Genomic DNA, 13,619 nt, shown 5'->3' on the forward strand with positions numbered 1-13,619 from the left:
TTGAAAATATTGAAAATTGATGATCTAAAAATACATTACAAAATATATTATTTTCAAAACTTGAAATCCATTTTTTTTTCATGTGCACACATCTTATGTCTAGATGAGCAATTTGAAGATATTTGGACATCAAAAGAACCTCTTCTAGTGAAATAGGGTCAAATTTGATTGTTTAGAACCTTGGCTCTATATAAACTTTTCCCTTTTTTATATATATTATGAAATTAAATCAAAAGTTACATGTTAGACATCAAATTAGATAATTTGATAAATTTTTTTAGTTTTAAATTTATGGAAAGTATCATTTTATTATTTTTTATATTTTTAATTTTAAAAATAGGTCCATACTTTTTTACACTGAAATTCACTTTTTCTATGCACTTGTAAAAAATATTTAATATATATAATTAAGTTAAATAAAGATAACCAAAATATCTCTATAAATTTTAAAATTTTGGATATTTTAGTTATTTTATTTTAAAATTATTTTTTTGTTTTTTATAAATGTGAGACGGTGAGAAATATTAACTCTTCAAAATTGAATTTAATCCAATATATAGAAAATAAAATAAATTTAAAAGACACAAGTACTCTTGAAAATTGTGAATAGGGGGTAAAATGTAAAATATGCATGACTATTTATGGATTTTGATAAAAAAATAGGATTTTGTTTGGTAAACTTCCCTAAAATAATTCTTATGGTTTATATTTTAGTCTAAACACCTAATTGTGAACATATATTGCACTTTTAATTTTATTTCTTTTGTAGATGTGATTAAGCTTGAAATTGGAGGTACACGTGATTCTCACCATCACATTGTCAAAATTACAAAAATATTAATTTAAAACAAAAAAATGATCAAAATACCCCTAGCAAGTGTAGGGCTATTTTGGTTATTTTATTTTAGTAAAGTAATTTTACATTTTTTAAATGCACGATGAGAAGTATGAACAACCAAATTTTAAATTTAATCCGATATTTTAAAAAACCAAAATTAAATTACAAATATGCTCCCAAAGGTGGGAATTTGGCATAAAATAAAAATAAATTCGATTATTTTAAGGGTGTGGTTTGTATGGAGCCGAAGCTCTAAACCATCAAATTAGAGTCTACTTTCAAATAGTGTCAAGAAATGTGGTTTCAACGCTTGAAATCTTTGTGATAGCCTTAAAATATATTTTTATCTTTGTTTATAAAGTTTTAAGTTTCAAAAATAATGTAGATCAATAGATCTATGAAAACTTGAAAATCATGAAATTATTACTAAACTTGTATTCTATATACTCTAACTTAATCCAACTATTTTTAAAACCTTTAAATTATATAGTAAGGTCCACCAACTCTTGATGCGACGAAAAGACGACAATCTTCTAGCCACATAACTTAAAACATGGATGATGACAATTCGTCAATGAGGAGCACCACTGCTTAGAAAGAACAGGGCATTGATCTGAAGTGAGTTTATTTCCATTTTCATACCTCTCTTTGTATCGTAAACCATGTATATATATATATATATATATATATATATATATATCAAGCCCTATGTCATTTTTCTCTCTACCTTAAACGTCTGAATCTCTCTGTCTCAAACCCGACATCCTTTGCTCTCTATGACTTAAACCTCCTAATCTCTATCTCTCTCTCTCTCAAAATAGTAGAGTTCATCTCTCTTTACACCTACCCTCTCTATCTTCTCCCTTAAACCCAATCTCTCTCTCTCTCCCTCCCACCCAGCTGATTGTTTTTCTTACATGAAACTTTGCAACTTTCTTAGTCCACTTGGTATCTTCGTTTATGCTTCTTTACAAGCAGGAGCATATAGTAAGATCCATGTGGTCATGACACTATCCTGACCAATTTTCACTCCCTTATGTTCCCTATCTACAACGCACGAGAGCATTCAAAGAAAGATGAAATCAAAATTTCATTTTGTCTACCAAAAGTACTAATGATGCTATTGGATGATTATAAGTAATTGTGATATCCTTGTATCAAAGGTAAATGATATCATTGTGTACAATCCAGTTGAAAAAAAATCAGAACTAATGGTACTATGGGATGGTTATAAGTAAGGAAAAAATTTATATACAGCCGAGGCTCTAAACAATCAAATTAGAGCCAAAAAATATACTTGAAGAAGTTGTTTTGATGCTCAAATATTCTCAAATTGATCATCTTGACATCAAGATGCATGGACATTAAAAAAATGGATTTGTAGTTTTACAAACAGTGCATCTTGTAATACATTTTTGGACAGTCAATTTTCAAGATTTTAAAATTTTCATAGATCTGCTTGATCTACAATATTTTTGAAGATTTAAAATTTATAATTAGAGATGAAAATATATTTTAAGGCTATCATAAAGATTTTCAGTATTGAAACCACATTTATTAACACTATTTGAAGGTGGGTTCTACTTTTATTGTTTACTTTGATTGTTTAGAGCTTCAAACCTATACAAACCGCAGTCTATAAGTAATTGTGATCTTCTTGTATCAAAAATTAATAGTATCATTATATACAATCCCATAGAAAAAAAATCTAAGTTGCGCTTCAAACGAAATTATCATTCTACCTATCTTGAAATGCTCCCGTGACTTCAGATAAGGAACAGAAGGGAGTGGAAATTAGTCAGGATATTATCATGACCACATGGATCTTACTATATAGTCCTGCTTGTAAAGAAACATAAAACAAGAGGATACCCAAGGTGGACTAAGAAAGTTTCAAAGTTTCATGTAAGAAAAACAATCAGCTGTGAGAGACAGAGAGAGAAATTGTGGCAATGGATTCTATACAATGAGATAATCAGATTGTTATCTTAGTAATGATAAGTACATTTGTTCGATGTAATATATCATGGCTGGGGTGCAGTACTTTTTTTTACAAAGTCTATGAAATAATTTTTCAAAGGAAAAGTGTTTCATGAGTCATCTTTAGTTGTGTAAGATGAACCTCCACAACTAAAGATTCCTACCCAATAGATAGGAAATTTTTTTTAAAAAAAGGTTTAAAATTTCATTTTATGCTATTTTATTTTTTATATTTATGATCATCATAGTGTAGATCATGGATCTCCACAAATTAGATACAAGATCTATATCAAAAATAGGTGTTAGAGGGAGCCCACATGAGAATAATATGAGTCAGGGGACGCATAAAAATCAAGTCCATTTTCAAAACATAAAAAATAAATCAATGACATATTCCTTGCAACCCGATTTTACATCTAAGGGCTATGGAGTGATTGTAATATTTTTGTACCCAATGCTATATGGTATACAGATGTCTGCTTTGTCATGAGCGTGTTCATCTCGACCATCCATCATTTTGAATAAATGGTCATTAATGTGGCACAATTTATCTCTAATGCATGTATCATAGTATAAGATTTCTTAACAGTAATTAAAAATTGGCCTAGTTCATGTGGTACCTATCCGAGTTTAAAACCCCCAGGTTTTCCCGGTTTCTACCACATATCATGACTATTTTGTTCTTTAAATTTTTAATATGCAAAGAACCTAGATAAATATGATCCGATTTAGGCAATTCCGAGTCAACGCACACTCGGTGACTGATTAAACCTCCATTTATGAAATAATGCTCCTTGATAAATGCTAAAAGTTTTTTAAAATGAGAAAATATCTTTGTATTTTTTATTTTTAAATTTTATTTTTAATAGACTCTAAATTTTTAAAAATATCTTCTAACGTAAATTACGTTAAACTTATTTTTTAATTTAAACTTATTTTTTAATTTAAACTTATTTTTTAATTTAAATTACGTTAAACTTATTTTTTAACTTAAACAAATGTGAGAATAACATTTTAAACATATCTTTTAACTTCAAATGTGAAAAACACATACTAAATCTAAACACAATTTTTTTTCTCTTTATATACCACAAACTGCTTCCTTTCTCTCTCTTGGTGTGCCTTTCACTCTCTCTCCCCGTCCTTATCCAAACACATAACCTCTCACCTCTCTCTCTCTTTCAGAAATGGAGCATCACCCATCTTCTCTCCTTACTTTTTTTTTATCCACATTTCTCTGCATTTTTCGGTGCTCTCTCTCTCTCTCTCTCTCTAAAATGCAGCATCTGAAGCTCTATCCATCTGCTCTTCATGGCTATTTCATTCAAGATACAAAATTATTTGATCTCAAGTCCAGGCTCACTATGATCGGTAACTGACCTAGATTAGCCGGGCTCTCATTGGAAAATTGATTTTCCGATACGTCCAACCTACCTAATAGTGAGCCCAGGTCACCAAGATCGAGAGGCAGGGAGGCATTGAAGAGATTCGAGGAGACGAGGTTCTTAAGGCTCGATCCCAGCCCTGCTGGAATCTCGTAGAAAAATCGATTCCCCGCTAGAATCAGGCGCTGGAGTTGCTTGCACTGTGAAACTGTGAAATATCCGGCGAGAGGGGGTCGCCAAGATCATTATGAGAGAGGTCAAGGTTTTGGAGATGAGGGGGCCAGCATAAACCAGGGGGCAAGCTCCCTGTCAAATTGTTATTATAGAGAAGGAGGCTATGGAGGGAGGAAGCATTGAAGAGCTGAGAAGGCAATGAGCCTGTGAAATGATTTCCATGGAGGTTGAGCTTGTGAAGTGATCTCCATCTGGTGTTGGTGAGCACGAGAAGGGAATTAGGAGCAGCAGAGAGAAAAAGGAACAGAGAAAGAGGGAAAGCCCCATTTTCTCTCTCTAAAAGAGAGGGAATTCGAGAATGGGGCAAAAAAAAACATCTTCTGTGCTTCAGGAACACTCTTTAATGATGGTGAACGTGAAGAGAGAGAGAGAGTGAGGATCAGAGATAGGAAAGATGGAGAGAGAGAAGTCCCACAGTTGAATCTTTTTTAAAATGATTTTTTTAGATTTGTTTGGTCTAAAAAAACATGTTTAAAATAACTCATAAACTTAAAAAAATAAAATCTACAAAATAAAATCTACAATTTTTATCTTTCAATATATCTTTTAAAAACTTGAATCTATTGTGAAATGAAAATTAAAAATAAGGGGCATGAAAATATTTTTCTTTTTAAAATCTAGCAATTTTCCATCCAAATTGCAAATCTTTATTGGAATTAATTAGGACCCAACCAATTATGGGATGGTATGGGTCCCAGTTCCCTACAAAACCCTTCATAATTGCATAAAAGAGATTATACGTCTTTCGGTGAAAATAAATAGTATTTTCACCTATAGGCTCATCACCATCCAAAAAAATCGAACGGCATACGTTTTTCGGCCACCACATACTTAACATGTTCGTTGTGGTACCTGTGGAAAATATGGAAACCTATATTTAATTTTTGGAATAATATTTTTTTTTCTTTTTTTTATGTATAACCCATATTAAGAAGATGATTAATTACGTATGTTAGTTTATTTAATAGTTCATAACTTTGTAACCCTAAAAACTAGAGCTCTTGTTAGAACTCTCGTCTCTTGTCGTTCCTCTATTGAAGGTAAGTCTCCTTTTCCAATTTCATTACAAATTTTCATTGTAAATTTCGTTGCACCTTAGTTGTCTCTCAGTAAAATCTCAGCCCTTCAACAAGTGATCACCGCCTTTGTTTCCTTGTTTGCCTCCTTTCCTTTTTTTTTTTTAACTGAAGGTTTGGTTTCTATTTTTTTGGACATTCCATAGTAGGGTACTTGCACCTTGTGCTATCCATTACTTCTGTTTTCTCTTACAGGGCTAGGGTTTGTGTTGCAAAACGAGGGTTTTCTCAATGTTCTTATTCTCCCTCTTCCCATTGTCTTTTCTTTCTGGGATATGCCCTTTGTTGTTTGCTTTATGCAGTCCTCGTTGTTGAGGGTTTGTACTAAAAAAAAAGAATTTTGGGGTTTTCCATAGTATGTCTTTCTTGGAGTTGGTTTGGAAGGCATTACCTTGATTATGTTGGCGTCGAGACAGTTAGATTCAGATGATTGAACGCCTCCATAAAAGGAGCAGCTTCTAACCAAGCACCGTCCTCGCCGGCATAATTTCAGCTGTCGGAATCTTAGAAGAATTAAAAAAAAATAGAGGATCGTGGTTAAAACCCTTTCTCTCAATAAACCCCGCCCCAAAAAATATTTGACTGCAACTTCCACGGCCTTTGTCCTTTGGTTGGTTCATATTGAGGTCTCATCCATCCTTTTTTTTTTTCTTTTGCTCCGAATCAGGAGCAGCACCTCGTACGATGGTTAAATGCGACTAGGGATTGCTCCCCTTTGATGCTGGACCCTTGATGAGCCGAATCTGAAAATGGCATCTGAAAACGATCAATCTGCATCATCTTCAAAACAACCATCGAGTCGTATTTTGACTATCTGATTGTCTCTCTATCGGGTCGTGTTTCGACTCTCTGATATGTTTTGGATCTTATTGTTTCATCTCTGAATCTAAGGTCCAACTGTGCTTGTTGATCCGCTGTTGATTTTTGTTGGCTCTTCTAAGTGCCTCCTGTTTGATGATCAAATTTTTCGATCCTGATTAACGATCAAGTTTTTCGATACGTTATCCCATTTGATGATCAAGTTTTCCGTTACTCGATCATGTTTAATAATTAAGTTTTCCGTTACTCAATCATATTGGATGATGGGGTTTTCCGTTACTCCATCCCATGTGATGATCGAGTTTTTTTTTTTTTCGTTACTCTATCTTGTATATTCCGGAGGCCCATTGATTTGCTGTTATGTGAGACTGCTTTGTTCGAGGCATGCCCAATTATATAGAAATATAGTTTTTAACATGGACATGCTAGGTCCGTGACGGTAAAAAATTCACGTGGACCGCAACAAACCGTGAGTTGTCGATTGCGAGTCCATTCAATGAACCACTACGAACATAGGAAGTTTGTGGCGTGGGGAAACACTGTAGCACTTTCGCGTATATAATTATCGGATAGATGGTATGACTATTTCATAATCCAAGGAATTTGATATAATGCTATGAAATACATATGGAGATCTATTTTTGGATTATTATTATTGTATTCCATAAATTTTCTCTGAGATATTTGCATATGGGATGGTAATATTTCCGTCTTAGATCCCCATAACTGAAACCAATTCTTGAACCAGTTTGGAAATTCTCCTATTACTGGTATTTTTATTTGTATAAACCAAGTATGAGAATTCATATCATTTTGAAAAGTAAATACTTCGTGCCATGCCTTAATATATTCAAAATATTGATAATATTTATCATTAAACCCTTCAGCTTGTATTCTTCGGGGTTTTAGAGGATCAATACCCCATTCTTTGTATGAAATTATCTTTCGTATCTGAAATTTAGAATATGCTATTGTATTGGTATTCTTTTTATAAAAATGGACCATGGTTATTGATCTTGTCTCGATGAAAATGGTGTCATACCACTCTCTATTTTTCTCTCTATTATTGGGATGTAAATGATTTCTTAGGTATTTCGTGGTTATTTTGGCAGGATCTTTATCTTTGTGGTCATCTTCTACTATAGTAATGGTTATAAAGGAGGTTTCTAAGAATCTACTCTTTTCACTTGGAGTATTTATGGCTAAGGGTACAGGTTCAGGTGAAAAAGTTATTTCTTGGGTTCGTTTGGATTCGACTTTTGGTGATGATGAGGATGCCAAGACTTTACTTGGAACAGGGCCTATTTCCATAGGCCCTTTCTTTGAGAGACTCTTCTGGCCCTCCCTGTAAAAATTCGCAGGTCAAAAAGTCAGGAAGGTAGTTGGTAGTTCCATTAATATGTTCAATCTCAAATTCGAAATATGAGAATATAGCTTGCCAATGAGCAAATATCTGTTTTGAGACGAGATTTTTTACATCTTTATGGAGTATATCTCTGACAGCCTTGCAATCAATACGTATTAAGAATTTTTGATTGAGGAGATCACTCTGAAACTTTGTTACACTATGAACAATGACTAAGATCTCTTTTTAACAGTAGAAAAATTTTGTTGAGTCGAATTCCAAGCATTAGAAGTAAAACGAACTAATTGTTCTTTATTCTCAATTTGTAGTTTTATTATTCCTCATAATCCTATCTTTGAAGCATCACATTCAATAATTTTGATGGCAGTCGGATCAGAGAGTGTAAGGCAGGGTAATGATTTTGCCTTTATTTTTATTTTTTGAACAGCTGTAGTATGTAAATCCGTCCATTCCGGATGGTTCTTTTTTAATCTTTGAAATAAAGGCTTAGCATCAATAGCAAATCTTGATATAAATCAGCTCTATAATTAAGACAACCAAGTAACCTTTGGAGCTCAATTTTATTGGTAATAATATCAGGGAATTTGTTGGCAAAGTCAATGGCTCTATCTATGGGGACTATCTGTCCTTGGAAAATATTATGTCCTAGAAATCTGATTTTTGTTTGGCAAATGCTTATCTTTTTTGCAGAGACGACTAAGCCAGCTACTTTAATTGCTTTAATGAAAGTATTTAGATGCTTAAGATGTTGTTCTAGATTTTCTGAGAAAACTAGGACATCATCAATGTATACAATCATATATTTTGTATAAAGGTTAAAGATATCATTCATAATATTTTGGAATTCTGAAGGGGCATTTTTTAAACCAAAAGGCATTACATTTTACTCATATTGCTCAAAAGGGACATTAAAGGCGGTTTTATAACGATCATATTCAGTTATTTGTATCTGCCAATATCCTGATTTTAAATCGAATTTCAAAAAGATACAGGCATTGACCAGATTATCTAAAAGATCTCTTTTATTCGGAATATGATATTTTATCCATCTTAAAGCTTTATTGAGGGGCTTATAATTGATAACTAGTTTGGGTGTACCCCTTTCTATTTCAGAGGCCTTTTCAACGTAAAATGCTGAATAGCTCCAAAGGGGAGAGCTTTTTTGAATAAGCTTTTTTTGAAGTAATTCGGCAATTTCTTTTTTACAAATTTCCAGAAGCCTAGGATTCATCTGAATGGGCGTAGCCTGAGTAGGGATATTTTCTTCATGGAAATCCACTTCATAGGGCAAATGAACAATATGTTTATGTCTATCCCAAAAAGTATTTGGGAGTTCGACACATATTTCTTTTTCTATATTATTCTTAATATTTTCTATTACCCTTTTGTTTTCATGAAGTCAAAGCTTTGTTTTTATTGTTTTACATTTTATTTCTTCTTTGAGGTAATATAAGAATTTTTCTTTATTTGAGATTTTTTCTTTCATATTATTTATTTCTCTTAATTTCGTTTTTTAAATAAAATTAAACTCTATCGATTTTTATAGGATAAAGTATATTTAAAAAAGCAGTTCCTAATATTACAGCCTGACTTAAACCTGTAACCATGATGAAAGGAAACTCAAAGCAGTTACCGTTGTTACAGACTGCAGTATTAGAAAGTTTATAATTAATAATCATTTTACTGCCATCAGCTGTATTTAAGACTTGTGTTGTTTTGCTAAAATACTTATTAGGGACAAGTCCTTCATTTATGTAATTTAAATCTGCCCCTGAGTCTATTAGAGCAGTAGTTTTAAAACTGTATTCTTTATGGTCAATTATTTCTATTATGGTAAACCATTTTTGAGTAATTACTTTATCTAGAAGGCTAACATAATTACAATCCTGAATTGTATTCATGCTGGAAGATTCTGATTTATTGATATTCTTAGAAAGAGAAGTTTCTTCCTCGGTAGTCAGGGGATTCTTATAATTTTGTATAAGATTACTGAATTCTATCTCATCATTATCGGGTTCATTATTAGAATTGTCAATTAAAGGATCAGAAACCATTTCTATAGTCTGGACTCTATTTTTTTAAGCTTATTAGTTCATTACGAACTTCATTTATCTCATGTTTTAGTTCAGACAGATAATGCTCTTTATTTTGATCCTTTTTATTTTCCACTCTTCGGAGGATATTAGCAAAACTATAATCTTCTCTTGTTCGTACAAGAGGAGTAGAAGTTTTATTTGTTTTAGCCATATTTATGTATTGGACCAATGCTTCTCGTTTAGTCTCAGGATTAGATATTTTATCAATTAGATCTATAATTAGATTTTCCTCTTTAGTGAGAGTATTACATAAACAAGAATTATCAATTCTATTATAATCAGGGTCAGAACTACTAAAAATTAATTCTTCATCCTGAATTTCTCTTGTTACGATATTCATCTCAAAATCAGACGAATTTTCAAAAGATTCTTCATTAGTTTTAAAAATTTGAAACAATTGTGTTTTAATATTGTCATCTATTTGTAAAGAACTTACTTGTTTTTTATCCTACATTTATTCTTATAATGTCCTACTTTACCACAGTTATAGCAGACTGAAATTTTTCTTTTTCCCTTATACTTAGAAGTATTCTTTGGAAAAAAAAATTTAGAAAATTTTTCTTTGGTGAAAGGTTTGTTAGGACTAGTTCTATTAATATATTTTTTATTTTTATATCTCTTCCTAGCAGGGTCTTTAGAAGAAGGAAGCGTATTGTATCCAAATTGTTCACAAAAATATCCTAATTCTTTATTTCCAGTCATTCTCTGTTTTTCTAATTGTCCTTTTAGCTTTAAGTCTGTATAGAGAGCAAGACCTTAAGCACAAATTTCTGCAGACAATTCTCCCAATGTATATAGAGAATACAGGATAAGTCCACCATGTTTATTTTTTAGCCTTATTTTGACATTTTCGGCAAAAAGATGAGGTAGTCCGGCTATAAACTTTTCTTTCCAATGATCAGACTTACTATCTTCTCTAGAAAGAAGTCTAGAGAAAAACACATCATTATACCACTTATAATGGGATAATATTGGGCATTTAAGATTAGAAAGCAGGTCTACCCCAATAATGTTGGGCATCTAAGATTAAAAAGCAGGTCTACCCCAATGACCCATATTTTTTTATTTCTAGTTTATTGCATTTATTTTTTGATATTTTTTTATCACCAACTATCTAGACCTGATCCAGATCTCCAATCATGCAATTTGACACGGATGTGTGGATGAATGATCTACGTCACTCTTCCAAGAGTTAAAACATGCCAAAAGATATTATACTCCCTCAGAAATATACTGTCCATTTACTCCCTTAGGTATAACCCCACCTAGGATTAGTTTTAGGACCTCAAATTTCGAGGATATAACCTCTTTAACACATAGATTAACCTTAATAAAAAAGATTAACCTTAATATAAAAAAAATCTAATTGTACCCTATAAACACTTGAAAAAAAAACTCAAAATTGAATAGAAATCATCTAATTTTAGAGAGTGAGATCCAAGTGTTAGAAAACTCAAATTTCAAAAAAACAAAAACTAAAATAATCTTTGAGTGCTTCTTAGGTGGTTACCAAATTTCAGATTGAAAAAATCCTCTCAAGCATATCATCTAACCGATGGAGTAGAAGAAAACTATGCTCTCAATAGAGCACAATATACATTTTTTTTTTTTGGGTAAGTCAGCATTTGGGCTCTTAAAAAGAAACGCAGGAAAAGGAGCCTTAGGGTGACTACGACACATGAGCAATGATGATGACTATGGTTTCATCACCATGTAGTGATATTCCGCTTCAACGTAGAGAAAGTAAACTTCTCTCATTGGACACCTTAAAAGGAAATCAAGATCAAAATTCAAATGCTCCCGCGGGTTAGGACCAAAAATTTGGAGGGATGGATGTAGAAGATCAGAGATCAGCATAAGAAAAGAAAGAAAAAAGGAAAAACTATAGAAAACACCCCCTTATTTTTTTTGTTTTTTATAATGTTAAATTGTGGAAACCCTACTAGACTATAATTTTGTGTCATGTTTTATGTAAGTATCTTTAAATCATACTACAAATCTAAATATTATTTATTTTTGTATCTAGTCCCAAATACTAAAATAGGTTTTTAGGACTAAAATAACTCCATCTATAACTTTTTAAAAAAATTAGATAATTTCTCTCTCCTGGAAATATGTGAGTCTAAAGTTTGAAATTTGAATTAGTTTCTCTCTCTAAAACAATTGAAATAGTTTATCTATCTAGCAACTTGTATCTCTCTAAAAATTTAAAATTCGAGATAATTTCTCTCTCTAAAATTTGAAATATGAGATACATTCTCTTTCTAAATTTTTTTAGATAAGTTATCTCTCTAAAATTGTTGAAATGATTTATTTTTAAAATTTTAAATTTCAAATTTTTATGGAGAGAGACTTTGTTAAATACATAGAGGGTATTTTTAGGGATTGTCTACAAAGAGACCATTTATCTTTGTACATGGATGTTACAATCATTCTTGGCTATTAAATTTCAAATCAGGTGGTTGTAAGAGTGTCATTGAATAGACACAGTACCAAAAAAAATTGTCGGACTTCATGACTCACACCAAACCATCCAATTTGACACCTAATGAGTGGGAATGATTGTGATTCTATATACAAAAGATAAATGGTCTATTTGTAAACAATCCTATATTTTTATCCTAAAAATGCGGATTTCTTACTTGGAGGAAAATGTAAAAATAATTGGAAAATTATAGAATGAGAACATTTACTTTTTGTATAAGGTAATCACATTTAATCTTGACTATTGGGTGTCAAATTGTGTGGTTGTTTTTATTTCATTGACCAAGCTCAAAGTTAAAAAAAAAATTCCTCGACCTATATGAATACTTAAGCTATAAGATTTTCTATTGGATGGTTATAAGTAAATGTGACGTCCTTATACAATCCCGAAATAAAACTAGGCATTACCTAAAAACCATACTCCAAGGGGTATCTATAATTTTTCGAATAAACAAAATATAAAATTTGCATTTTGTGTGTGTATAAAACAAATAACACTTCTGAAATCGAATAGCAATTATTCAAAATTTAGACAACCAAATTTAAGGGTCTTGAAACTCAAAATTATTATGTTTGGAAATACTCAAGCAACTAGGGGTGGCAAATGGGTCGGGTTGGTCCGGGTTCAGCCGGATCCGGACCCGAGCTCGAAAATATAGTATGGAATCCAGACCCAACCCAAAAATTAAAATATCTATGTATTAATTATGTTGAAATATATTTCATATATTTAAATATCCAAAAATTATTATCAAACCCGGATTCAAATAGTGTGTGGGTCCAATATTTGTACCCAGACCCATCCATCAGTTCCAACTTTTAAACCCAGACCCAGATCGGGTCTACACCTCGAGTCCGTACCAGTTCCGGGTCCATTGCGACCCCTACAAGGAACCCTTCTAACGTGCAACCCAAATGCAACCGAAAATTTTAGATTAAAAACACTCGTACAAGTCTTTTGCACGACTGGAGCCGTGTACACTGTGCTCCTGTGGGAGCACATTGTACAGTCTCCACTAATTTTCCTCAGTGAACACCATGAATACGTAACAGATGATAAACTTTTTTAATGGACATAAATAAAATAAGTGAGATAATGCCCAAAAAACAGGAGGATTTGGTCGTCCCCAACATAGGACAAGAAGAGCGAAGACGGACAAATGAGTGGGTAAAATTAGACAAAGTGGGAATTTAATCTCACATTACACAGATATATTGAAAATGATAGAAGCTGCAAGGATAATAAGGTCACCACGTGGAGAGAGCACAGGAAGAGTGAGTGCTATGGAGTTGGTAATTACAATAATAGTGTTATGGAGTTGGTAATTATAATAATGAGCA

The 13,619-nt window shown here is 32.2% G+C and overlaps 2 long non-coding RNA genes across 2 annotated transcripts; one reads left to right on the forward strand and one right to left on the reverse strand.

Annotated features, from left to right (window-relative positions):
* Positions 1-3,789: 3,789 nt before the first annotated feature.
* Positions 3,790-5,944, reverse strand: LOC148779958 (uncharacterized). Its single transcript, XR_016043750.1, has 2 exons — positions 5,905-5,944; positions 3,790-4,628 (listed from the first exon to the last, which is right to left on the reverse strand). It is a non-coding gene; the product is annotated as an uncharacterized LOC148779958 (long non-coding RNA).
* On the forward strand, positions 4,622-7,953 carry LOC148779959 (uncharacterized). The gene is made up of 2 exons (XR_016043749.1): positions 4,622-5,477; positions 7,445-7,953. It is a non-coding gene; the product is annotated as an uncharacterized LOC148779959 (long non-coding RNA).
* The last annotated feature ends 5,666 nt before the right edge of the window (positions 7,954-13,619 follow it).

The sequence above is a fragment of the Amborella trichopoda genome, chromosome 11 (assembly GCF_054954075.1).
Source record: "Amborella trichopoda isolate Santa Cruz 75 chromosome 11, AtrichopodaSantaCruz75HAP2 v2.0, whole genome shotgun sequence".
In the NCBI taxonomy this organism is placed as follows: Eukaryota; Viridiplantae; Streptophyta; class Magnoliopsida; order Amborellales; family Amborellaceae; genus Amborella; species Amborella trichopoda.